General features: G+C 42.4%; 1 protein-coding gene across 2 annotated transcripts in view; it reads right to left on the bottom strand.

Annotated features, from left to right (window-relative positions):
• Slc8a3 (solute carrier family 8 member A3) overlaps positions 1–27,326 on the bottom strand; it is a 146,181-nt gene that overhangs the window by 47,247 nt on the left and 71,608 nt on the right. The gene's annotated exons all lie outside the window — the stretch shown is intronic.

Genomic DNA, 27,326 nt, shown 5'->3' with positions numbered 1-27,326 from the left:
ATGTGTGCTCAACTATGGTTGTTCATAGCAGTATTTTTTGTAATAGTCAGAACCCAGAAACAACCTAAATGCCCCATTGACCAAAGAATGGATAAAGAAAATGTGGCACATTTACACAATGGAGTACTACACAGCAGAAAAACATAACGCCATCTTGAAATTTGCATGCAAATGGCTGGAGCTAGAAAACATCATACCGAGTGAGGTAACCAAGACACAGAAAGGCAAATATCATTATGTACTCACTCATAAGTGACTTTTAGATATAAAGCAAAGTAAACCAGCCTACAATTCATAATCCCAAAGAATTTAGACAACAATGAGGACCCTAAGAGAAACATACATGGATCTAATCTACATGGAAAGTAGAAAAAGACAAGATCTCCCGAGTAAATTGGGAGTGTGGGGGCTATAGGAGAGGGTTGAAGGGGAGGGGGAGGAAGGAGGGGAGAAGAGAAAAATGTATAGCTCAATAAAAGCAACAAAGAAAAATGAAAAAGAAATGAGTCTTTCTGTCTTTATGACCCACACTCTCTGGCATGTTCCCTAACTAATGCACTGGTTTTCGCAATACCCAGAATGCCTTAGGAGAGCACAGCCATTCTGAGCGAAACCCAGGAAGGACAAAAGTGGGCTAGCATGGGCTACTTGTTTGAGGGGTCCCATCTAGTTCTGACTCTGCTTCCTTCCTTGTCCTTGAAACAAGTTCTTCCAGAAGCCTCTTAGTCTTTTAGATTTAAAAGAGATTTCCAAGCCATTCCAGGGGCTCCCCTCCAGTAGAAGGCGGTGGTAGAAAGATGGAGGTTTTGGAGACTTGGGTTCAAGTCTCTGACCTGCTGTCACCTGTCTTTGGAAGCTAATGTTTGGGAAGAGTCTGCGGAATGGGAATAATAAGGCTCATGTTGCCCCGCAATCATGATGCCAACAGCCAGCTAAAAGCCGTATACAGTAGGTGCCGAGCAAATGCCGGTTTCCTTTCCCATCTCCCAGACAGAAGACAGAAAGCCTCCTGCAAGTGGGATCTCTCTTATTTTAGGGAGGAATTCACATGAACAATCTGGCTCCAGAAACGAATGTTTCCAGAGGAAACTGGAAACAATATGTTCCCCTTTATTGACGACGAGCAGAGACCCAATTCTGGGTTCTGCATTTCCTCGGTGACAAGAGAGGGCACACAGGAGCTAAATGGCTTCCCAGCAGAGAGAGACATGGAGAGGGCGGGGCTCTGCAGAAGGCAGACCTTGCCCCTTGGTGCTGGTTGATGGGAGGGGTCTCCAGAGCTGCTCGGCAAAGCCCCAGGGACTGGCAGCCTATGCTAGTGACAAAAGTAATTCCCATCCGCAGGAGCTTGCTGACATTCTCAAAGCACTTTCTCTCCTTTTATCTTCTTCCCCCTCACAATGTCCACGTGAGATGGGTGCAATCGCTCCCATCTGACAGACGGGAAATGAAGCCAGTGCAAGAGTATTGCAAATGACATGACGGGCTCTCAGGAGCGCGACACAAAGTGGCATTTCTCTCTTGGCTCAGCAGGGTGACCTTGAACTAACTGCTTATCCTGTGGGTCTCAGTTTGCTCATTTGTAACCTTGTCTCAAACCGCCCGTCCTTTGTCACAGGGCACAAAGAATACAGGCTTTAGAGACCTAATTTTGAATCTCACTGCACCCTGTGCTAGCACTGTATGGGATTTGGTAAACGCATCATATCACAACTGCTCCTAGGACCCAGCGTCCTTACGCCAGCACTCAGAACTTCCAGAAGTTCACTTAGGGCATTCTTGTTCTCAGAGCCTTTATTGGAGACTGTTCCATGGTCCCTGGACCCCCTGAAGGGTCACGGGATAAGGTCTGGTGACTAGGCTGAGAAACCACAAGTCCTATAACAATCAGAGACCCTGTCAAGTCAACTGAGTACTAACCAGGCCAGACACAGGAATCTCTGCCAGCTTCCTTTTCTGCCTCAGTTTCTCCATCTGAAAAGAAGATGGCACTGACTCTGCCATGACCTTTGACCTTTTGAACTGTCCATGTAGACCATGGCAACAGCTTCCTCCCTTCTCTACTTGTTACCTGCAGACGCGGTAGCTGCATCTTTACTCCATTTGTACAGTTTTGTGGATACTCTGGCTGTCTGAGGTGAGGCTGTGTAGACTTGGGTGTGCCGAAGCACACACTTTTCATGTACAAGAGACTCAATGAAAGAGGGTGTGAGGAGGGGGGTTGGAGAGGGGGGGAAGGAAGAAAAGAAGGGGGAGAGGGAGAGAGGAAGGGAGAGGAAAAGAGGGAATGAGAGAGGGAGGAAGGAGAGAGGGAAGGAGAGAGAGGAAGGGAGAAGAAGAGAAGGAAGGAGGGAGAGGAAGGAAGAGGGAGAGAGGGGGAAGGAAGAAGAGAGGGAGGAAGGGAGTGAGGGAGAGGGAGGGAGAGAGGAAAGAGAGAGACAGAGAGGGGGAGGGAGAGAGAAAGAGACGGAGGGAGGGTGAGAGAAAAGCAAGTGGTAAGAAACCATTTTAGTTTCAGGGAAAGAGACAAAGGAAGGCACAACCAGTACCCTAAGCTTCTGTCTTCAGCATCTCATGAGGCTTGCTTGCCTTCCTGAGTTCTGCAAGAAACCTTTTCAACTCAGGCATCCAACTTTTGCTTTTTCCTAAGCTCTTGGTTCTGTTTGTAACCAAGACAGTGACAAGGACAATATGTGTCTGCTCTTCCTGTCTTGCCATCTGGATAGGTCTAATCATAGACGGAATCATGGTCACTGGCGTTTCTAATGGCATTTAATTGTTGTGGCACTCAGGCGAATTGAACATGTGACCCTGGCAACGAGTGACAAAGCTCTTCACTTCAGCATCAGGATGGCTGCTTTGTCACACAAAGAGATGCCTTCAGCCATGTCCTCCAGCGTTTTCAAGTAGGGACAACGAAACATCATGGATCTCGGGGTCCAACTGTCTAGCCCTCCATCGTATATCCAGCTACTTTCTAATTGTGTGACAACTGAGCAAGGTACTCCATCTCTGGGCCTTGGTTTACTCATCTGTCAAATGGGGATGTTTAGGCAGCAGATCATAGGATTGCTGTGGAGTTGGGGTAAAGGGCATGGTAAACCCTCCATCGACACCTCCCATTAAGTTACCATCATGAGGAGATATTCATGGCAGGTGGGGTGGTGAGTTGGGCTTTGATTCTTCTGTTTTCTCCATGCTACTGTGTTCGAGGAGTGAAGACAGCAGTTGGCAAATTCAGAGAGAACTAAGACTTTGAAAAGATTCAGGTCAGCAAAGAGATAATTAGAGACTTGGGGGAAAGTTGTTCAGAAAAGTGCAAAAAAACCAAATACTGTCCTGAGACCAGGGTGACAGGAATGTGGTCTCAGACTAGAACAGAAACTCCTGCACCAGAAAGGGGAAGCTGGGACACAGTCCTGAAGAAATATCAGGAGGCCCAGAAGCTTGGGTGAGGCTGGGAAGGCTGATGGGAAGTGTAGGCAGGGCCAGAGTCAGAATGGAACTCAGGGGAATCGCGATCGCAAAGACTTGATAAATTTAGATACCACCCTCTGATAATCTTTTTTTTAAAAAATCCACCTCTTTGATGATGAATGAAATTCCTGCGGCATATCTACATGCCTTCCAGCTCATCAGTACAAAGCTACTATAAATGATTTTGCATACCAAAAGCAGTTTAAAGTGTGTGGCTGCCCGGCGGACTATGCTGGCTTCCGTCTGCTGACTCTCCGGTCAGGTTGTGTGAGTATCAAGCCTGGCTCCACCAAGAGCTAACTTGGTGACTGTGAATACATTTTGCAGCTGCTTTGTGTTTCACGTTCCTTGTCAGTGGAGAGAACAAAGTCATCGTCCAAGTTCCCAAATCAGAAAAGGGAAAATGAATCAACATTGACTAGACACCGGGAGGCCAGCTAAGGCTCGGGAAATGTCACCTGTGGTTTTATGCCTATGGTTTTTAGGTCTTTACATGTTGTACACACACACACACACACACACACACACACACACACACACACACACACTGACAACTCCAGTCCTGTCAGCTAGCACAGCCTCAGGAGCTCTTTGAAGCACAGGCTCAGGGCCAGGGCAGAGTCCAACTACAGAGAATGTGAGTTTTCAGAACCAAATCAGCCAAGGGATGCACTTGGCACCGTCTTTGCACACAAGCCTCTGACGTCTCGACACTTTTCTCTGTGTGGCTCCGATCTCCCCTGTCTCACACTGTCCCGGATCACCAGCCCTTGGCCCGGCCACTACTCTTGCTTCTTCCTCTGCTCCCAAGAGGGAAACCCAATGACAGCACTCACACCCTGGCTTAGGTGTCACCCTGGCTGCAGCCAACTGAGCTCATGGAAAGGGAGATCAGAGGTTCCCTGGACATATGACCACAACAGTTGTCACGGCAAGCGTCCTGGGCTGCCTTCCAAGCATCAAGTCACGGTTCATCAGCCTCTCTGCCCAAGAGAAGTGCCCCACCCTTCCCCCTTCCTTCAAACTCCCTTTCCCTGAGTTTGCCTTCTTTTTCTACCTTTAATATATATATATTCTCTCTATCCATACGGTCCCCTCCCCCTCTCAAATTCCCATCTCATTTTGCAACCAAATGGACTAAAAATACTTCTGGCAGCTGTGATCAAACCCAAACTGAGCAAGATGTAGATTTAATGAGGCTTCCATGGAAACAAGAATCCTTTTGCCAGGCAAAAGGATATGTCTGTGCCAGGGAAAGGAAGAGGGCAGGGGACCATGTAGAGAGGAGATGGAGATGTTGGTTACATGGGGACAGTCGGGAGTCCCAAGAATCCCCTTGACCCAGCAACTTTTTCTGGAAGGGGTTCTTTAGCCTGCAGCCAGAGACCACGCTGGCTGGCGACAGTCAGCCGCGCTGGTCAGCAACATTCTGAGAGCCACCCTACGTGAATGTGGCAAGGGAACCACAGTTTATTTTCGGCTTGAGATAAATATTTACCACCGGAGTCTCTCAAACAGACACTCAGCAGCTGGAAAAAAAAATTAAAGTATAAGAATAAAAAAGCTGCTGACTCCAGGCTCTGTTGATGAAGATCAAGAGAGTGCAGAGGAGAAAGGCCAGCTAGATGCAAAGGCGTTTCCTTCCCTGCAGGTCTCCGCATCCCTTGAGGAGTCTTTTCTCTCCAGCTCTGGCTGCTGGAGTCGTGATGTTCCTCAAAGATTCTCAACGAGAAAGCTGACCCTGGTTGGCACGGCTGCCAGGTGCCTATCTGGTGCCTGATCTCACGTCACCCGGCAGGGATGGTACCCACTGTAATTCTACTTCCTCGCCCAGGCCCTTGGCAGTTTCCTGTGAGTTTCCACTGTCCACATGCTAATCTTTACCTGCTAAGGACTAGTCTTCACTTCTGAATAAAAAGCGGCCACCACAACACTATGCACCAATTGGACGAGGAGCTGTTTTGCTAGATTTCTGCATCCAAAGCGATTTTTACACTTTTAGGCGCCGCACCCCCCCCCCGAAAGAATACACAACAGAGACCACAAAGGTGATATTTACTCTCTTTATGTACAGAGGTAGTCTGATGGCCCCTGAATGGCCATAGAACCAGACTGATATCATGTCAAATTCTTGTTCTTCCATGGATTAGATCATTGGCTTTATGGCATGTAGTTAAATTTTTCTTTAAAGTTTAAAGCCTCTCTCTCTCTCTCTCTCTCTCTCTCTCTCTCTCTCTCTCTCTCTCTCTCTCATTGTGAGGGAGTGGTGAACATGACGGTGCATATGCGTGAAGGCTAGAAGACAACCTCTACTCTCCACTCTCGTTCCACAGGCTCCATTCATCTTTCTTTGTGGGAAAGAGGCCTGACTTGGAACCCTGACCTGGAACTTGCCTCCTACTAGACTGGATGACCTGTCCTTCTCCCCGGTGCTGGAACTGCAAGCATCTACCCTACTGCAGTCACATGCCTGCTCTACAGATGCCTGTCAGAACTATCACTGGGGCCGGTGTGGAAATAAGTGGGAAGAGTGGCAGAGAATGACCCACGTTGTTTTCAACAATTACCTGGATCACAACTATTTTGCCTCTTGGTTTGGACTAAATGTCAGACTCGAGTCCTTCAGGCAGATTCAGGAGTTAGAATTCCCAGCTTTCTCGGGCCCCTGTGCACTCCATGGGTCTGGGGATCCCTAAAGCGATGGTTTGGGTGAATGCTTCCCATATATTCAAAAGCTTGTTTCCTAGCCTACTGTCAGCTCCCCACCACAATGATCATGGACTCACCCTTTGAAACTGTAATCAAGCCCCTAGTTAAACACTTTGTTTTTATAAGCTGCCTTGGTCATGGTGTCTCTTCACAGCACTAGAACAGCGACTAAGACACTGAGCAGTGAGCATGCTGGGATTGCTGCTCATGTACATCATGGCCAGTGCATAAGAACCTCTAAACCAGGGTTTCTCAGCCTGTGGGTCATGACCCTTTGGGGCTTGTATGTCAGATGTTTACATCATGGCTCACGACAGTAGCAAAATTACAGTGTGAAGTAGCGATGAAATCATTTTATGATTGGGGTCACCACAACTGTATGAGGAGCTGTATTAAGGGGCCGCAGCACTAGGAAAGTTGAGAACCAGTGCTCTAAAAACAATGTTTGTACATTAGAACCCTGTGCTGATTTCTATCATCTCTAGAAGACATTTAGAAACAGACGCCCATGGGGTCTAGCGACACAGGCCTTTAAGCTCAGGACTCAGAGGCAGAGCTAGGTGGGTCTCTGTGAATTGGAGGCCAGCCTGGTCCAAGTTCCAGGATAGCCAGAGTTACATGAGAGACCTTTTCTCAAAACCAAACCAAACCCCACATGGTCTATCATTTTATTCTTCTCCATATTTTATAGACGATTACGTGAATCACCAAGTTTAACTTCTCTGAAAGAGACACCTTGAAATAGATAACTGGGCTGCTGAGCTAAAAGGATACTAAGACGGTAGAAGGTGCTTCTGAGGTCAAGGTTAAACCTGGATCAGCCACATGCTTGCTATTCTTAGCCCTAGCGGGTTGTTCTGAGGAGGGGGCTAGAGATGCCAGCTGAACATATCACTTCTACTCAGGACAACAGCGCTTCAATAACTCTAGGGCTTTGAGACTAATGGCCGAGTCTTTGCACAGTCTTTGTCTAAAAAAGGGGGGAGGATGTTGGAGAAATAGCTCAGTACAAAACAAACATGAGGACCCAAGTTCGATCTCTAGCACCCATGTGAAAAAGCCAAACTCAGCAGTATTTGCCTGTAACCCAACCCTGGGAAGGCAAAGTCAGGTGGATCTTTGAGACTCACTGGCCAGCCAGCCTAGCTTAATGCAAAAGTCCCAGGTCCCATTGAGAGACCTTGTGTTAAAAAATGAGGTGGACAGCTTCCAAGTACTAATGCCCAATGCTGACCTCTGGTCTACATATGTGTGCCCCCACAAGCACAGATACCTGGAAGAGAGAGGAAGAGAGGGGAAGGAAGAGGGGGAGGGGAAGAAGACGAGGGAAGGAGAAGTTTTAGTCTAAGAAGGAGCTTCTGAGCCAGGTTTGGTGGCACAGTTCTTTAGTCCCATCACTCTGGAGGCAAAGGCAGGCAGAACTCTATGAGTTTGAGGCCAGCTTGGCCTACAAAGCAATTCCTGGACTGCCAGGGCCGTTACACAGAGAAACCTGCCTCAAACAAACAAACAAACAAACAGACAGACAAGTAGGAACTTCTGTTGGTATGTTTATCAAAGCCAGAGGTAAAATAAAATTTTGACCTCAGCTCCTGCATAAGATGAGCACCTTTCAAGAGGAACTGCTCCTTACAGCCACTGGTACAGATGGCCTGATGGCTGCCGACAGCGAATGTGACTCCTGTCACACAGAGCTTCACTATCTTGATGAAGTCGCTCATGACTTACGAAGACAAAGGCTGAATTAGAAAGCCTTCCCTATGATTATGAGCTGGGCTGTTTCTCTTTAGATTTGGCAATTTTTGTTCCACGTTATCTGAAACTCTGGTATTAGACAATATACTTATTATCATTCTTCCCGATGAAACCAGGGGCTCTTTCCTAGTTGTTGATGGAAATGTTCCTTTTTGAGGAAATTTTCTGGTCTTGAATTGTTTGGCTTATCTTAGCCTATTGACTTTATCTTTTATGACCACTTTATTGTAAACCTATTATATTTTCATATTTAAGTGCATGTTTCGTGAATAATGCAGAGTTTGATATTTCTCTATTATGTTTATTACTTCTATTTCTGTTTTTTCATTCAATATGTTTACTACTATAGTTGGATTTAACTTCACCATTTTATTATCTGTCATATTTTCATATTGTATTGCTATTATTCCTCAATTCCACATTTATTGCTCCTTTAAAATTAATTTTAGTATTCTATTTTAATTCCTCTGCTGGCTCATTACCTGTGCCTCTTTGAATTTTTTTTGTTAGTTGCTGTTGGGATGACAATAAACAACTTGGATTTATCAACATGATCTAAAAGATGGTACTGCACTGCTTCTTAGAAAATGCAAAAAAACCCCGCATCGATCCATGCCTTCCTATGTGTCTTTTCAGGTGTCATAACAAAACAGTACAATTTCTGCTCCAAATCCTCATTTGAGTGGTAAGAGTAGAAAACACACATTTACCATGTCTGCTTTCTTTTTATTTTACTTTTTCTGTTGACTTGCTGGTCTATTTGTAGACCTGTTTCCATTTGATGTCATTTCTATTCTAGTGAATGACTATCAGCATATGTCTTAGTTGCTGTTCTAATGCTGTGATGAAATACCTTGACCAAAGCAACTTCATTTAACTGGGGTGCTTGCTTACAGTTTCAGAGGGTGAGTCCATGACCATTATGGCAGGAATGTGAGGGGCTGGCAGACATGGGGCTGCAACAGTGGCTGAGAGTTTAACTTCCTGACCTACATGCAGGAGGCAAAAAGAGAGTGAGGCTGGACCTGGCATGGACTTTTGAAACCTCAAAACCCACTCCCAGTGATGCACCTTCTCCAACAAGGCCACACCTCCTAATCCTTCCTAAACAGTTCACCAACAGGGAACCAAATGTCCAAACAGATGAGCCTATCCTCATTCAAACCACCACAATGTATCTTATCATGACTTTACTAGAACATAGAATTGCTGGACACAGAAGACTAGGTTGAACAGTTTGTCCACGATCTTAGTGTCCGTTGTCCTGTTTTCCTGCTTCTTATGAAGTGACACCACTCATTGTTTTTTTCTCCAAATGTTCTTTTCTTTGCTGCCCTTCAAGACCCGTCTATTGCCCTGTGTTGTCAACAGGTTCTGGGTGATGAGCAGAATATGGTTGCTTTGTATCCATCAGGCTTAGAGGTTTGAGAGTCTCCAAAAGCTTGTGTTTACTGTCTTGTTTTCTGTCTTCTCTTCCTGGAACTGTAGTTACACTCAGGATAGATTGTCTGATAAACCACACACTATTTTCAAACTGTTTTTGTTTGCTTTTCAGAATGGATCGTCACACTCTCTCCTCTGATACTCTCTCAGCCTTTATTATACCATTTCCAGCCTGGACCTAGAATTTCTATGGTTCTTTCCTTAAGTGTGTGTTGTTTGAATGGGGAGATTGAATCTAAGACCTTGGACATGCTACACACATGCAATCCCCATTAAACTACATCTCCAACCTCTAGATTTTCTCCATAATTTTCATCCCTTAGCTTAGAGCCTTCGTCATTACTCATAATGAATGCATTTTAAAGTGCATTTTAGAGGCAGAGAACTCCACAGGAGCAGGATTGAGCCAGTGACCTGGGCTGGAGTGGGCCTGGGACAGTAAACTCCATGGGAACAGGAGCAGATCCAGACCAGGGACATTTGTGGAGATAGGACTGAGCCAGCGACCCAGGCCAGAGCAGGCCTGACACAGTGAACTCTGCATGAGTGGAAGCGGATCCAGAACAGAGACATTTACATAAACAAGACTGAGCCAGTGACCTAGGCCAGAGTAGACCTGAGACAGTGAACTCCATAGGAGCAAGTACAGGGGAGCAACTACTGAGGGAATGGGCTGGATCCAGAGACCTCTGCAGGTCTAGGCATTAGTCTGGGATCTAGAAGGATGTTGGTAGGAACCAGAGACCTCTGTGGGTCTGGGGATAACTCTGGGACCTTTGAGGGAATGGACCTGTGTCGTGGTCCAGGCATGGGTCTGGGACCTCTGAGGAACTAGACCTGAGCCAGGAACTCTGCAGGTCCAGACGTGAGTCTGGGACCTCCAAGGGAGTAGGCAGGAACCAGAGACCTCTGTGGGTCTGGGAGTGAGTCTGGGACCTCTGAGGGAAAAGGCCTGAGCCAGAACCTCTGTAGGTCCGGGTATGAGTCTGGGACATCTGAGGGAGTGGGCAAGAACAGAAACCTCTGTGTGTCTGGGCATGAGTCTGGGACTTCTGAGGGAGTGGGCCTGAGCCAGATCCTCTGTGGGTCTGAGGGAGCAGATTGGAGCCAGAGACCTTTGTGGGACCAAACCCAATCCAGGGACCTCTTCAGGAGTGGATCTAGACCAGGGACTTTTACAGAAACAGGTCTGAGCTGGCTACCTAGGCCAGAGCAGACCTAAGACAGAAAACTCCATGGGAACAGAACAAAGGCCAGAAGTTCTGAGTGACCTCCAGGAACATGGAGTGACCAATGGGGTAACTGGAACTGTGGCACTGACTGCACCACGAAGAAAAAACCATCTGAGCCTTGGATCCACTGGCACCTGGAAGACTAATCACCAGAGTCACAGACAGCCCCAACTACACCAATTAGAGGAAAGGATGAGTAGACAAAGTAAGAACACATGCAACACCACAAAGAACAACAAAACACCAGTAAAATCAAGCAAGACTTGATCAACCAAATATAGATGAAGCAGAAGAAAATGACCTAAAAATAATTTCAGAGAATGTTTGAGGCCCTTAAAAAGGAAAGAAGAAATTTCTCCATTTCTTTAAAATGGAGAAAAAGACAAACAAAAAATTGGGAGATATCAACAAATCCCTTAAAGAAAACCAAGAAAAAGCAATCAAACATATGAAAAAACTATTCAAGACTTGAAAACTGAAGTAGAGACAATAAAGAAAGCACAAGCCAAGGGAATTATAGAAATAAAAATCATGAGAAAATGATCAGGAACCACAAATGCAAACATAAACAGCAGAATATAAGAGAAAGAAGAGAGAATCTCAAGTGCTGAAGATATAATAGAGGAAATAAACTGGTCAGTCAAAGAAAACATTAAATCTAACAAAAGCTTAACCCAAAATATCCAGGAAATATGGGACATCGTGAAAAGACCAAATGTAATAATAATAGATATAGAAGAAGGAGAAAAAGTTCAACTCAAAAGCACAGAAAATATATTTAACAGAATCATAGAAGAAAATTTTCCCAACCTAAAGAAAGATATGCATATAAAGATACAAGAAGCTTACAGAACACCAAACAGACTGGATTTAAAAAAAAGTCCCCTCGCCACATAATAATCAAAACACTAAACATACAGAATAAAGGAAGAATATTAAGAGCTGAAAAGGAAAAAGGCCAAGTAACATATGAAGGCAGACCTATTAGACTTACACCTGACTTCTCAACGGAGACAATGAAAGTCAGAAGGTCATGGTCAAGCGTTATGCAGACATTAAGAGACCACAGATGTTGCCCAGACTACTAGACCCAGCAAAACTGTCGATCACCATAGAAGGACAAAACAAGATATTCCATGACAAAACCAGATTTAACCAATACCTGGCTACAAACCAATACCAGCTACAAAAAAGCACTAGAAGGAAAACCCCAAACCCAAGGAAGCTGGCCACATAAACAAAAACATAGAAAATTGATGATCTCACAGCAGGAAATCCCAAAGAAGGGGAAAACACACAAATTAACATCACCAACGATGAAAACTAAATTAACAGGAGAAAGCAATCACTGGTCATTAATATCCCATAATATAAATGGACTCAACTCACCTATAGAAAGACAAACAGATTGGATAGGAAAACAGGATCCATTCTTCTGCTGCATACAAGAAGGACACCTCAACCTCAAAGACAGACATCGTCTCAGAGTAAAGGGTTGGGAAAATTTTTTCCAATCAAATGGACCCAAGAAACAAGCAGGTGTGGCAAACCTAATATCTAACAAAATATATTTCAAACTGAAATAAAAAGAGACAAAGAAAGAAATTTCATATTAGTCACAGGAAAAATCCATCAATACTGAACATCTATGTCACCAGTACAAGGCCACCCTCATAAAGAAGTGTAAAAGAAACACTTCTAAAGCTTAAATCATACATTAAACCCCACACACTAATAGTGGGAGACTTCAACACTCCACTCTCACCACTGGACAGGTCAGTCAGACAAAAAATTAACAGGGAAATAAGGGAACTAAAAGATGCTATGACTCAAATGGACTTAACAGACATCTATAGAATATTCCATCCAAACAGAAAAGAATATACCTTCTTCTCAGCACCTCATGGAACCTCTCAAAAATTGACCACCCACTCGGTAACAAAACAAACCTCAACAGATGCTGAGCACCGCGCCTCAGTGTCTGCGCTCTGTGCGCTGGCACCCAGTTCGCGAGCTTCGGGCAAGGGGGCTGGAGGTTAAAATACACCGACACGGACAGACAGAGAAACAGCGACACAGGTCATCCTTGAATTCCCCAAGAATGCCTTTTTATTGTGTTCAGGGGCAGATTATATAGAGATAGCCACGCCCCAGCCAAATCCACCAGAAACCACTCTCCTGCCATCAGGAAATCCTGAAGGTCTCGTGCTCAGAGCAGCTGTAGGCACTCAGATCAGGGGATTACAAGAAATTCAGGATCTGGGGTCTCACTGCTCCCAACAAACAGATACAAAAAAAAAAAAAAATTGAAATAACCTCATGTATCTTATCAGATCACCATGGCTTAAAACTAGAATTCAACAGCAACACTAATTCCAGAAAGTCCCCAAACACATGGAAATTAAACAATGCTCACCTGAATCATCAATGGGTCAAGGAAGAAATAAAGGGAGAAATTAAAGACTTCTTAAAATTCAATGAAAATGACCTCACAAGATAACCAAATTTATGGGACACAATGAAAGCAGTGTTGAGAGGAAAGTTCATAGCACTAAATATCCACATAAAGAAAAATCCCACACTAGTAAATTAACAGGACATTTGAAAACTTTAGAACAAAAGGAAGCAAACTCACCCAAGAGAACTAGACAGCAGGAAATATTCAACAAAATCAACAAAATAGAAATCAACAAGATAGAAACAAAGAAAACAATACGAAGAATCAATGAGACAAAGAGTTGGTTCTTCAAGAAAACGAACAAGATAGACAAACCTTTATCCAAACTAACCAAAACCAGAAATGAAAAAGGGACATAACAACAGACACAGAGGAATTTCAGAGAATCATCAGGTCATATTTCGAAAACTTGTACTCCAAAAAATTAGAAAACTTAAAGGAATTTAACAGCTTTCTGGATATCACATGCAAAAATTAAATCAAGATCAGATAAACAAATTAAACAGACCTATAACTGCTGAAGAAATAGAAACAGTCATCAAAATTCTCCCAACCAAAAAACCCAGGTCCAGATGGTTTCAACTCAGAATTGTACAAGATTTTCAAAGAAGAACTAATACCAATACTCCTCAAATTATTCCACACAGTAGAAACAGAAGGAACATTGTCAAACTCTTTTCATGAGGCTACAATTACCCTGATACCCAAACCACATAAAGACATTACTAAGAAAGAGAACTACAGACCAATCTTACTCATGAACATTGATACAAAAATACTAAATAAGATACTGGCAAATCGAATCCAATAACACATCAGAACCATCATCCACCATGATCAAGTCGGCTTCATGCCAGAGATACAGGGATGGTTCAACGTACGAAAATCTGTCAACATAATCCACCATCTAAGCAAACTGAAAACCACATGATCATTTCATTAGAAGCTGAGAAAGCTTTCAACAAAATACAGCATCCCTGTATAAAAGGATAAAGGACTTGGAGAGAGCAGGGATATAACATAATAAAGGCAATATACAGCAAGTCAACAGCCAAATCAAACTAAATGGAGAGAAACTCCCAGCAATCCCACTGAAATTAGGAACAAGACAAAACTGCCCACTTTCTCCATATTTATTCAATATAGTTCTTGAGGTCCTAACTAGAGCAATAAGACAACAAAAGGAGATCAGAGGAATACAAATTGGAAAAGAAGAAGTCAAACTCTCACTATTTGCTGATGATATGATAGTTTACATAAGCGACCACAAAAATTCTACCACGGAACTTCTACAAATCAAACATTTTCAGCAATGTATCAGGATACAAGATTAACTAAAAAAAAAATCAGTAGCCCTCCTTTACACAGATGATAAAAGGGCTAAGAAAGAAATCAGAGAAACATCACTTTTCACAACAGCCACAAATAGCATAAAATATCTCAGAGTAACTCTAACCAACCAAGTGAAAGACTTGTATGACAAGAACTTTAAATCTTTGAAGAAAGAAATTGAAGAAGACACCAGAAAGTGGAAAGATCTCCCATGCTCTTGGGTAGGTAGAATTAACATAGTAAAAATGGCAATTTTACCAAAAGCAATCTACAGATTCAGTGCAATGCCCATTAAAATCCCAGAAAAAATTCTTCACAGACCTCAAAAGAATGCTACTCAACTTCATATGGAAAAAAAAACAGGATAGTCAAAACAATCCTGTACAATAAAAGAACTTCTGGAGGCATCACAATCCCTGACTTCAAACTCTACTATAGACCTACAGTACTGAAAACAGCCTGGGATTGGCATAAAACCAGTCAGGAGGACCAATGGAACTGAATCAAAGACCTGGATATTAATCCACACACCTTTGAACGCCCAATTTTTGACAAAGAAGCAAAAAAAATATCAAATGGAAAAAAGAAAGCATATTTAACAAGTGCTGCTGGCATAATTGGATATCAACATGTAGGAGAATGAAAACAGACCCATATCTATCACCATGCACAAAACCTAAGTCCAAATGGATCAAAGACCTCAACATAAAGACAGTCACACTGAACCTCATAGAAGAGGAAATGGGAAATACCCTTGAATGCATTGGCACAGGAGACCATTTCCTAAATATAACCCCAGTAGCACAGACACTGAGAGAAACAATTAATAAATGGGACCTCCTGAAAGTGAAAAGCTTCTGTAAAGCAAAGGACACGGTCAACAAGACAAAACAACAGCCTACAGAATAGGAAAAGATCTTCACCAACCCCACATCAGACAGAGGTCTGATCTCCAAAATATACAAAGAACTCAAGAAACTGGTCATCAAAAGATCACATAATCCAATAAAAAACGGGAGTGCAGACCTATACAGAGAACTCTCAACAGAGGACTCTAAAATGGCTGAAAGACACTTAAGGAAATGCTCGACATCCTTAGCCATCAGAAAAATGCAAATCAAAACAACTCTGAATTTCTTTCTTACACCTGTAAGAATGGCCAAGATAAAAAACACCGATGACACCTTATGCTGGAGAGTTTGTGAAGTAAAGGGAACTCTCCTGCATTGCTGGTGGGGATGCAAGCTTGTACAGCCCCTTTGGATATCAGTATGGTGATTTTTCAGAAAATTAGGAAGCAACCTTCCTCAAGACCCAGTAATACCACTTTTGGGTATATTTTGCAAGGATGCTCAATCATGCTACAAGGACATGTGCTCAACTATGTTTGTAGCAGCAATGTTTGTCATAGCCAGAACCTGGAAACAACTTAAATGCCCATTGACCAAAGAACGAATAAGGAAAATGTGGTACATTTACACAATGGAGTACTACAGAGCAAAAACAAAACAAAAGAGAAAACGATATCTTGAAATTTGCAGGCAAATGGATGGAGATAGAAAACATTATTTTGAGTGAGGTAACCCAGACCCAGAAAGACAATTATCATATGTACTTACTCATAAGTGGTTTTTAAACATAAAACAAAGAAAACCAACCTATAAATCACAATCCCAGAGAACCTAGACAACAATGAGGACCCTAAGAGAGACATACATGGATCTAATCTACATGGGAAGTAGAAAAAGACAAGATCTCCTGAGTAAATTGGGAGCATGGGGAGCATGGGAGAGGGTTCAGTGAGGGGAGAGGCAGGGAGGGGAGCAGAGACAAATGTAGAGCTCAATAAAATCAATAAAAAATAAAATTCATTTAAATTTTTTTTGTCTAATTATGTGTGTATATCGGTGGGTATGTGCATGTGTGTGTGTGTAGGTGCCCATGGAAAATAGAGAAGTCGGAATCTTTGGAACTAGACTTACATGTGGTTGTGATCCTCCTGACATGGGTGCCAGAAACTGCACTCAAGTCCTCTGCAGAAGCAATATGCATGTTTAATTCTGAGCTATCCCCCAGGTCCTTCCTCGTGTTCTTAAACATGACCACAAAACCTGCCTCAAGTTCTTTTATTTAATGTCAACATCCAGGCCATTGTGTTCATTTATCTTTTCAAAAATTTAAACTTTGTTGTTAAAAAGTTGCAAATAAAAATAATCACACACCCAAACTAAGCAAACCCTAAGACTAAATCAGTGATCCATAGTAGCCATTCAGAATGGGAGCTGTGGAGCTTCACACTGGATTTTGTACTTCTGCCATCAATTATATTTTATACACCGTCACAACAACAAAAACCCATGACAGAATTAGAAAAAGAATTATCCTTTCTAATTATTTTTTATATTCATGTTTATAACTCACATTCAACACCTGGAAGAGCTGAAATCAAACCTAATTGTCCATCAACAGATGAAAGATAATGTTTGATATATCTAAAATTAAATATTACTTAGCTCTAAAGAAAAATAAAATCACAAAATTTGCAGGAGAATGAATCTAATTATAATATATGATGTTTACTGAGGTCACAGTTGCTGAAATAAAAACCTTCATGTTCTCTCTTATGGAGACTCTAGTCAGTAATGTATGCATACATGCAGTAAAGGGAACAAGCAAGGCTAAGTATTATGGGATATGGAAGGATTGAATCCAGGGATCATTTTTTATTGTGTAAATTTTGTCTTGTATATTGATCACATGTCCCTGTTTTCCCATATGTCTGGTAATTGTCATTTGCTAAACATTAAGACAAAATATTATAAAGAATATCGATTATATTATCCTCCTTTAAAGGACATTAGCTCTCATTCTGGCAGAAAAGTCACTATTATGTGAACATGACATCTCTGGTTAGAATGACTTCAGTTTTAATTCTAGTCTCAGGCTCTTGTTGCACCATGTGGTCCTCATACAATCATTGCCGCTGTCTGCATTAGTCAGGGAGCTCTCACGGATTGGGTTAAGACTGTAGTATTTCTCAACATGGCTGTCTGTCCCTGCTGTCAATGTGTTTCATTCCCAAACCTGCAGGAATAGACAGCTGCTGACCTGCGGATCCTTGCCAGTGTTTTATGTGTAGCTCAGTTCTCAGTCAAAGGCCTGCAGGAAGTCCCCATGGAAACCTTTGAACGTCCCAACATCCTCCCCTTGTCTCCTGTATTGCCCCTCTTCCCAGGACCTCCACCCTAAAAATTTCATCGACCTCAACAATCCAGAACTTTTGACCCCTGTTCCAAAAGAGGAAATCATCTCCAGGAAGGAAGGCTGGACAAGCTGGAAGGGATCCTTCTGTTGCTTTATGTATTTCCTTTCTCACAAGGATCGTATTTTGCATTGTTTGGGGTTCAATGCCTGAAAATGATTTCTTTAATTATCTTCAGATTTTTCAGAGACGAGGCCTAATTATGTAGCTCAAACTGGCTTCCAGCTAGCCTCCTGCCTCAGTTTACCAATTGTTAGGATTATAGGTGTGCTCCAGTCCTGCTGATTTTAAAGTTGTTTTCAACCATATAGAGCAATTCTAGAAACACTGCAGTGGCCAGAGGCACAAGTTCAGCCTGGTTCTTTTTAAACATTAATTAATTTTTCATGTCACACCATCCATATGGAGTTCGGGGAACAATTGAAAGGAGGATACCAGGGTTATCACCAGGATATCCACCAAGAGAATACCAGGGATAAACTCAAGTCGTAAACACCTTTACTCGCTGAGCCATCTCGCCAGCCCCTTGTTTCACCTTCTAAGTTTTCAAAGCACCTACTTACATTGTCATTATGTGGTTTTACATTTGAGGTCTGTCCACCCCTCGAGAATACACTGCCAATCCAGAACAGAGGTTCGGGCTTTATAAGTGCCTATTATTTAATATGTATTTGTTGAGTAAATGATGGGTCACTCTGTCTTTTGGATCTTTTATTAACTTTATCATTAGTAAGAAGCTTAAAACCTTACAGTAACACTCCTTTTTTCATTTACTTTTCAATAAAGCGATATCTTACATGCTCCCTCTGAACATCACAAAACCCTACACCAGAGATCGAGAATACAATAACAATCCTGAGACACAAAACAGCCACGCGACTTGCCAAAGCTCATAGCAGAGGCAGCAAAATGGCTGGTGCGGTCTCTTGATGCGGATCAGTTCACTTCAGAGGGTTGCTTCGTTCCTCCATTCTGCCGGCTATTTTCTGACCTTAATTCAGAGAGCAAAATGAGTATTAAGTAGAATTCTCTTTTTGAAACAGATGTTTCATTTTCCAATAAAGCATTGTAAAATGTAAAACTGCCTTTTTGGACCCTTAGCCAGTGTCAATAAGCATAAAGGAAACTATGTGAACTGACAATCACTTGCTCCTATTCAATCTCCTAGCAAATCTCTATAGAGCCTATAGACAATTAAAGGTAATACAGGAATATCAGGACAGATTTTTGTCAATAAATTTATTAACACAGATAATAAGGTATAAGTAACAACATAATAAGATATTATTCAAATTAATTAAAAAACATAAGCTGTTGCCTTCCAGAGGTTGAAGGTAAGTCCCTGTTGCTGAAGACACCATGCTTAGACAGAAGCCCTGGGGAACCTGAGATGGTTCTGATTTGAAAGCCTCTTTCCTGAAGGGTAGCCTTCATAGATCAGCAAGTGCAATGCACACTTCTAAGGGAGGGGAGCAACCAATACTCTGACCCAGCTGTGACCCACAATGATGGCCAGCTTGGCACAGTAACACTGACGGAGTAATAGTGCCACTCACATTTTGTCAGGAACCAACAGCTCTCTAATTGGACTTAAGGCCCACTCAACAGGAGGGAAATCACAGTAGTAAGGTTATGGATCTTGAAGGAGAACCTACAATGGCCACTTTACCAAAACCAGCATAGTTGCTAACTGCGTTCTAAAACTTATTCTTATATCCACAAATAAGGGTACCTCTCACCCCTCATCAAAGCACTTTCTCTTTGCACCCTATGGAGACACTTTCAGAAAGTCACAACCAGTCAAAAGGCAGGGAACAAAATAGTCACAAGGTGCCCAGCCTCCGCTAATACATCTACAGCACATCTCTTGCACCTAAAGCTGGGAAACATCATCTAAGAGAACGCAGAAAGACTGTAAGGCCAGAGGACCAGGGAAGCTGCTGTGAGAGTGAATCTTCTAGGAATTACAGGGAAGCATTGCCCATGAGGCCTCAACAGTGTGGCTGCCTCAACAAGACCTAAATAAGCACAGCACCAATATACATGCTAACACAATAGGGATAAATCTCATAGGGCTCCACAAATAGACAAAGTGCTATAGGCAACAGAAGCGCTGATATTGGGAGAGATAGTCTTCCCCGAAAAGAGCACACTAACTGGTAACTGGTTGTCCAATACCAAATGGTCAGTCCTGAAGTCATATACCTATGACTAACTTTAAATTGAGCAAGTTTTAAATATATGTATATATGTGTGTATGTGTGTGTGTGTTCTGCGTATTTCCAGAAACTTGTGGGCCAGCTAGCCAAGCATATGTAATAGCAAACAACAATTCAGCACCAGCTAACCAAGCATATGAAAGAAAAAACAACAATTAGACCCAGAGCTATACAAGATGGAGGGTGAGGACTGACATTCCAAGTTCTCTGACTGCCATGTGTCACCATAGCACACAGGTACGTGCATTCATACACACAAACATTCATACACACAGATTCACAAGTACATACACACATTATACACAAAATTGATAATAAAACACAATTCAGTAAAATTGGTACAGGTGTTATAAAAATATAAACAATGTATATTAAAGAAATTAAATTCTTTAAAAATTATTATTGAATTTGATTACCTCATTTCCCCCATTCTATCTCCTTCTTCCAACTCTTCCCATTCTCCCCTCTCAAATATCTGTCTTTTTTATTGTTCTTGTTACATTTATATATAAATGTATAAGTACAACCTGCTGAGTTTGATAGTGTTGGTTGTACATATGTGATCACTTGGTATTGGACAACTAGAAATTATATTCTTTGTCAGAAAACTTCCTAAGAGGAAATTCTAAGTCAAATGGTTTCAAAGGTACATTCAGTTGACTGTCTAAAGAAAAGAATAATTTCAAAGTGACTCAGTTCTCAGAAAACAAAGGAGAACTTCTTGACTTATTCTGTGAGGCCTGGGTAACCTTGTTCTCCGCTCCTTAGTGTTGTGTGAGCAAACCTGACAGGAGAAGAAAGCACAGGCTGGTACCCCTCATGAAAACAGAGAAAACAGAGATGGGCATTTTATTTTTACTTTTTCAGTACAGAGTCTCATGTATGGCACCAGTAGCGTAGGAAGGCTAAGGATCCAACTCCGGGCTTCGTGCACACCAGGCAAGCCCTCTGCCAGCAGAACTGCCTCTCAGCCCCTCTTGTGAAAATAGGTACAAAAGACCTTTTACAAAGCAGGCCAGGTCAAACACAGCAGTGTGGAAGTGCCAAGCAGGATTTATATCAACAGTGGAAGTTATGAATCAATGTATGTAGTTAAACTATGTTAATAACTTTAAGAAGAAAAACAGGATGAGCCTGTGACATGACACAGGAATAAAAACTCACAAAATTCAATTCCTAATCATGGTGAAAAGAAATGATAAGGAAGTAGGGATCAAAATAAAATATCTCAATCTTAACTAGTACAAATACAAAAGAAAAAAGGAAAGGAAATACATAAAGACAGGAAAGAACTAAGATTATTTACCCCTTTTTCTTTTTGGATCAAGCCCTCATGTAAGTGCAGGTTGACATGGCCTGGAGCTCGATATGTAGCTGAGAACTCCCTTGATCTTCTCATCCTCTTGCTTTCACTTCCCAGCTTGCAGCTGAACCTGTCTTAGGTGGTGCTGTAACTGAACCTGGGGGTTTCTGCATGCTCGGAAAATATTCTACCAATTCAGCTACCTATGATTGGCAGTTTTTAAAGTCCTAGAGAAAATATAAATCAACTACTGGTTGCTAGATGAACTTAGATTGCAAGGCACAAGATATCCAGAGAACAAAATCTCAAGTGTATTTTTATGTATTTCCAGGAAGCATGGATATTAGGAAATTCATCTAGGGGTACCTGTAATCTTAGTACTCTTGAAGTGGTGGCAGGAACAACGGGTGCTGAATGTCAGTCTCAGTTACACAATGAGTTCCGGGTTAGCCTGGGCTACATGAAACCTCATCTCAAAATAATAAATAAATAAGCAAACAGATAGATAAACAAACCACATATAATTTTTTGAAATTAAAATAAAAACCTTAAAATTCTTTGAAATAAAATTCACAAAACATGTGAATGATGTCTACACCTCGAGTCACAAGACACATAGATAGCCCAGTTGGCAAAGAGCTTGCTTTGAGAATGCAAGCATATGCATTTGACTACCATCAACCAAGTAAAAAAACAGATAGACATGGTGGCCCACACTTGTAATCCTAGCACTGGGAAGGCAGAGACCTGGGGCTCATTGCCCAGCTATTCTAGCCTACTTGGAGAGTACCAGGTCAACAAAACTAAAGTGGATAACCCCGAGGAAAGACACCCAAAGTTGATCCCTGCCTTCTATATATATGCATGTCCATACATGGACACATGAACACACACACACACACACAATCTATAAAACAAAACATCCCAGAGAGAAATTACATATCTAAGCAAATGGAAAGGCATGTGTTCATAGGTGGAAAGCTCCTGTATTGTTAAGGTTTTAATTCTAGACAAACTGGCATGTTTGTCAAGAACATATTCCTTATAATTATGACCAAACTTTAAAAATAAATAATTGAACCCAAGCATGATGGCACATACTTACAATTGCAACATTTGGAAAGTTGAAGCAGGGGGATTGCAACTTTTAGGCCAGCCCTAGTTGTGTTGTGAGTTCTGGGCTAGTGGTACAAACCATTTGAAAACATAAGCCTCAAATAAATAAATGAAGTGAAAATGTCTCTGTCGCAGGCAGCAAAGCAGAAAGGGCCAAGCCATCTAAGCCCTTTGACAGCAGACACAGAGAGGGGATTTGGAGTTTATCCTTTTGGATATATACTTTGTGCCATTGTACTTTGAAAGCATGTTATTTACTTATTGATTTTTACATGTGGTTATAAGTAAGAGATTCCTTGAGTCTCAGAAGAGACTTTGAGGTTTTTTGTTTGTTTGTTTTTCGAGACAAGGTTTCTCTGTGTAGCTTTAGAGCCTGCCCTGACACTTGCTCTGTAGACCAGGCCGGCCTTAAACTCACAGAGATCCCCCTGCCTCTACCTTCCAAGTGGTAGGATTAATGGCGTGTACCATCAAGGCCCGGCTTGAGACTGAGCTTTTAAACCATGTTCAGAGTATGAGATACTATGGGTGCTTTTGAAGTTGAACTAAATGCATTTTGCATTATCATGTGGTTAGAAGCCCATGGGAGCCAGGGTTTGCAATGTTACGGTAGTTTGAATGAGAATGTCTTCTTTAGACTCATTTGTTTGAATGTCTTTTCCATAGCTGGTGGGACTGTTTGGGAAAGGTTAAGAGTTGTGGCCTTGTTGGAGAAGGTATGTCATTGGGGTAGGCTTTGAGGTTTATAAAACCCACGCCATTCGCAGATAGTTCTCTTTTTCTCTGTCTCTCTGTCTCTGTCTCTGTCTCTCTCTCCCCTCCCCCTACTCATGGACAGATGTCAGCTCTCAGCTACTTCTCCAATGCCACGCCTGTCTGCTTGCTGCCATGCTCCCCACCATGATGGCCATGGACTCTAATCCTCGGGAAACATGAGCCCCAAATTAAATGTTTTCTTTTATAAGTTGCCTTGGCCCAGGGGTTTGGTTACAGCAATAAAAAAGTAATCAAGACAGCTTCCAACTGGACAAACTGATTCTGAAATGAATACAGACGTACGAAAGACTGAGAACAACCTTTGAAAAAGAAGAGCAACGTTGAAGGACTGACATCACTTACTGAAACGCAGTATGATGTACGGTATCCATCTCTCCACAGTGGTGAATTTCTAGAAACCAGGAGGAGTAAAATGGCAAAACATGGGATTGCCTAAATTGTCTAAGAAAATTGGGTTACTGGGAATCCAAGATACAGACTTTCCAACCCAGAGCCCGAGAACAGCTGGGGCACTATGTAAAAACTGTGACCTCGAAAACCAGAAAGAACAGGAACATTAGAACCGTGGCAATAATAAAGCTACGACCCTGGCCACAGCTTTCTCATTCTTACGCCACCTGCGTCTCACCTGACATTCATTAGGTACACTTATTTTGCAAATCATTTATGTTGATATCCTGTCATGTATTTTTACTTTATAAAAAGTTATTTTTAAGAGGCTGTGTTTGAGATATCTGTAAGTGGAACGCCCACATTGTGTGGTGGCAGAAGTCTTACAAGATAGCGTTGCCTTTACAAACTGAGAATATTCCAGACCATGAAAGACTGTCATACACAGTGCTGCTCTGGATAAGTTACACACGAGTAACCTTGGGTTTAATGGTTTAATAATGGTGTGGTTGTAGTGGCAGACAGGTTGCTGCTCTAGCAAGGAGAATGGCAATGACATTCATTTTAGAAGAGGATGGAGGCATTGAGCCTGGAAGGAAGCTAGGTGAAGTCACCAGAGCATACCAGGAGCCTCGTCTTGGTGGGCTATCCCTCGTGTTTAGTTTGATGTAGTTTGGTGTTAAAAACTTCCTTTCATACTATCTTTTATACCTCTGTTGAAGGAAGCTGAACCTGTATCCACATTTCTACCAGACCTCAAATATCACAGGGATTTGAGGACACTTTGTAACCCCAATGCCAGGCACAGGGTCTGATCTTCAAGGACTCACAGAGGAAGAAATTCTTTAGCGGGGGGAAGACAGAAATTTGAGATGTGTTGAAATGTTGGTGGGGTCATAAAAGATGAGGAAAGGAACCCCAGTGATGAGCAAAGGACCGAGGTGATGGACAGAAATGGGTTTAGAACCCCACAGGTAACATGGAAGAATAAGCGGAACAAAGAGGGGTGGGGCCAGAAAGGGTAGATTAGGACAAATTATGAGCCCTTTAAAAATATTATTTTTTGTTTCTAATTGAGCTATACATTTTTCTTCACTCTGCTTCCTTCCTTCCCCCTCCCCTTTCACCCTACCCCGTAGTCATCACACTCCCAATTTACTCAGGAGACGTTGTCTTCTTATCCTGCCTAGGTGGATCCATGTAGTTCTCTCTTAGGGTCTTCTTTGTTGTCTAGTGTCTCTGGGGTTGTGGACTGTAGCCTGGTTATTTTTTGATTTATGTCTAAAAGCCGCGTATGAGTGAACACATATTATGTTTGTCTTTCTGGGTCTGGGTTACCTCACTCAGGATGTTTTTTTTCTAGTTCCATTCATTTGCAGGCAAATTTCAAGATATCATTTTTTTTTTACTGCTGTGTAGTACTCCATTGTGTAAATGTGTTGGGATTAATGAGTCCTGGCCTTCACTTGCTTTTCCCTCCTAGAACCTTCTAATATAAGTTGCTAGAAGCTGTGCCTAGTTAGAGGATCAGAGGATCACCTGTTGACCATTAACTGCAGTGTATTTAAGTCTATATGGTGTCAATAAAGACGGGCTTTCTGAACCAGCGTTTGGAGCTGCATGTGTCAGTCTATCTCTGTGTCTGAGTTCTCAACCTCCAACCCCTTGCCCAAAGCTCGCAAACTGGGTGCCAGCGCACAGAGCGCAGACATGGGGGTGCGATGCGCGGCATAAAAGTGCCACATTTTCTTTAGCAATTCTTCAGTTGAGGGGTATCGAGGTTGTTTCCAGGTTCTGACTATTACATATAACGCTGCTATGAACATAGCTGAGCAAATTTTCTTGTGGTGTAATTGAGCATCCTTTGGGTGTATGCCCAAGAGTGGTATTGCTGAGTCTAGAGGTTGATTAATTCCTAATTTTCTGAGAGACCACCATACCGATTTCCAAAGTGGCTGTACCAGTCTGCACTCCCACCAGCAATGGGGGAGTGTTCTCCTTACCCGACATCCTCTCCAGCATAAGCTGTCCTCAGTGGATTATGGGCCCTTTTGAGCTGACAACAGGATAAGACTGAAACTGATCTACTGGTCTATAGAAAATCAAATAAAGCTACACCCAGTGGCTCAGAGAGGACAGGATTTGGTAATATAGGAATAGGAAAACAAGATAATTCTAGTCGGCCACAGTAGAACTATGTCTCTTCTTACATCCACTGTGGTTGATATTTTTTTTATCAGAACCCTTGAATAGAATAGCACATTTCACATTCAGGTTGTAAGAAATGCTGCCAGCAGCCACGGCACACTTGTAGGCTCAGATCTATACATCAGATCCTATTGACAAGGACATCCAGGGCATTTCAGTCTCCGTGCAGGGAGATGGTTGGCTTGCCCTGTGCACACAGCTTTGGCCTCTGGACGTGCAGCGATGCTGCAGTAGATTAACTCATGCCAATACTGCGTCCCACGGGACTGGAGCACGCTCTTTTATTTAAGCAGCAGCTCTCTACCCCAGGAGTGAGTTATAGGAAGCCTGTGCACCCGAACAGAAGCCTTCCTTTTTGTATACTGTCCTGGAAATGACTTAAGAACTTTTTATGTTGGGGCTTCATAGAAAAAGGATTGGAGGGTGAGGTATCAGGGCAGATAAATTGGCCACCTAGATAATTCCTGCCTATATTCCTTCCCCCAAATCTTTCGTTATTCGGGGCAGCTCCTGCAAGTCCATTTTCCTGCCTCTGATAGACTGGCATCACTGCATGTGTTTGTCCTTTATCTTTCCACTCCTGGACAGGTTCACGATGATTTCCAATATGAGTTGCTTTCAGCTCCCCTATGTCCACTGTGATGATAGCCAGGGTTGTGCCTGTGTCCATTTCTGACCAATGGCAATGTTCTATACAGTCTGCATCACAGTAGAGTTCCTATCATAGTCCACCAATGACTGAACAGCCAGCCAGGGGTATTTCTGAGATTCTCTTCCCAGTCCCCTCTAGCCACTGAATAGAAACAGAGCACAATTCTCCTTGTATGACAACTCAGTGAGTGAAAGACTGGGACAAGAGCTGGTCACCACTCCCATCTTTTCAACCCTGGCCCAACCACCTGAATCTATGGTGGCCTTATCCCCTGCTCATCTCAAGTACCTCTGCAGATGGATTATTGCTGGTACCTGCTAGAGAACAAATGAATTTATCCTTCATAAAGCAGAGCTTTGTCTACACAGCATGCTTGGGATGAGGACTTGCTCTGAATGAGAGCAATTATTGCTCATGATAGTGTGGTCCAAGTGCACAGAATTCTATTTTAGACTCTGCCCTCCTCAGACAAATTAGCTTCGAGACAGGAGTCTTATTTTTCCCAGAATGCCCAACTCTCTTCCATCTTCTGTGCTTCCAATCGCATGGAGGAGACGGTCCCAGCTCCTCGGGTTCTCTGGGGCCTTTTCTCCGTCTCTGTCCCATTTGTCCTGCCACTATGACTCACTTTATTGGCATTTCTTCTTAAGCTCTTCCCTACCTTGGGCCTCTCTTTCTAGGTGGCTCTCCATGAACAACTGCCAGTTTCACTCCTATGCTACTTTCAGGTTCCACCTGAAATGCTGAGTTATCAGGAGGTCTCTCAAAGCAACGGTCACCCCATTATTCTCAAACTCATCACTCTTTCATGCTGCCCATAGCACTTGTCATAGAATATCATAATATCATGTGTATATATTCTATATATATAGAATATCATAATATCATGTATATCATGTGTATATATATTCTATATATATAGAATATCATAATATCATGTATATCATGTGTATATATTCTATATATATAGAATATCATAATATCATGTATATC

The sequence above is a fragment of the Alexandromys fortis genome, unplaced genomic scaffold (genome assembly GCF_014885135.2).
Source record: "Alexandromys fortis isolate MF-2015 unplaced genomic scaffold, M_Fortis_MF-2015_v1.1 scaffold_99, whole genome shotgun sequence".
NCBI lineage: Eukaryota > Metazoa > Chordata > Mammalia > Rodentia > Cricetidae > Alexandromys > Alexandromys fortis.
Note: the sequence above shows the minus strand (reverse complement) of the source record. Positions and strands in the feature narration are given on the sequence as shown.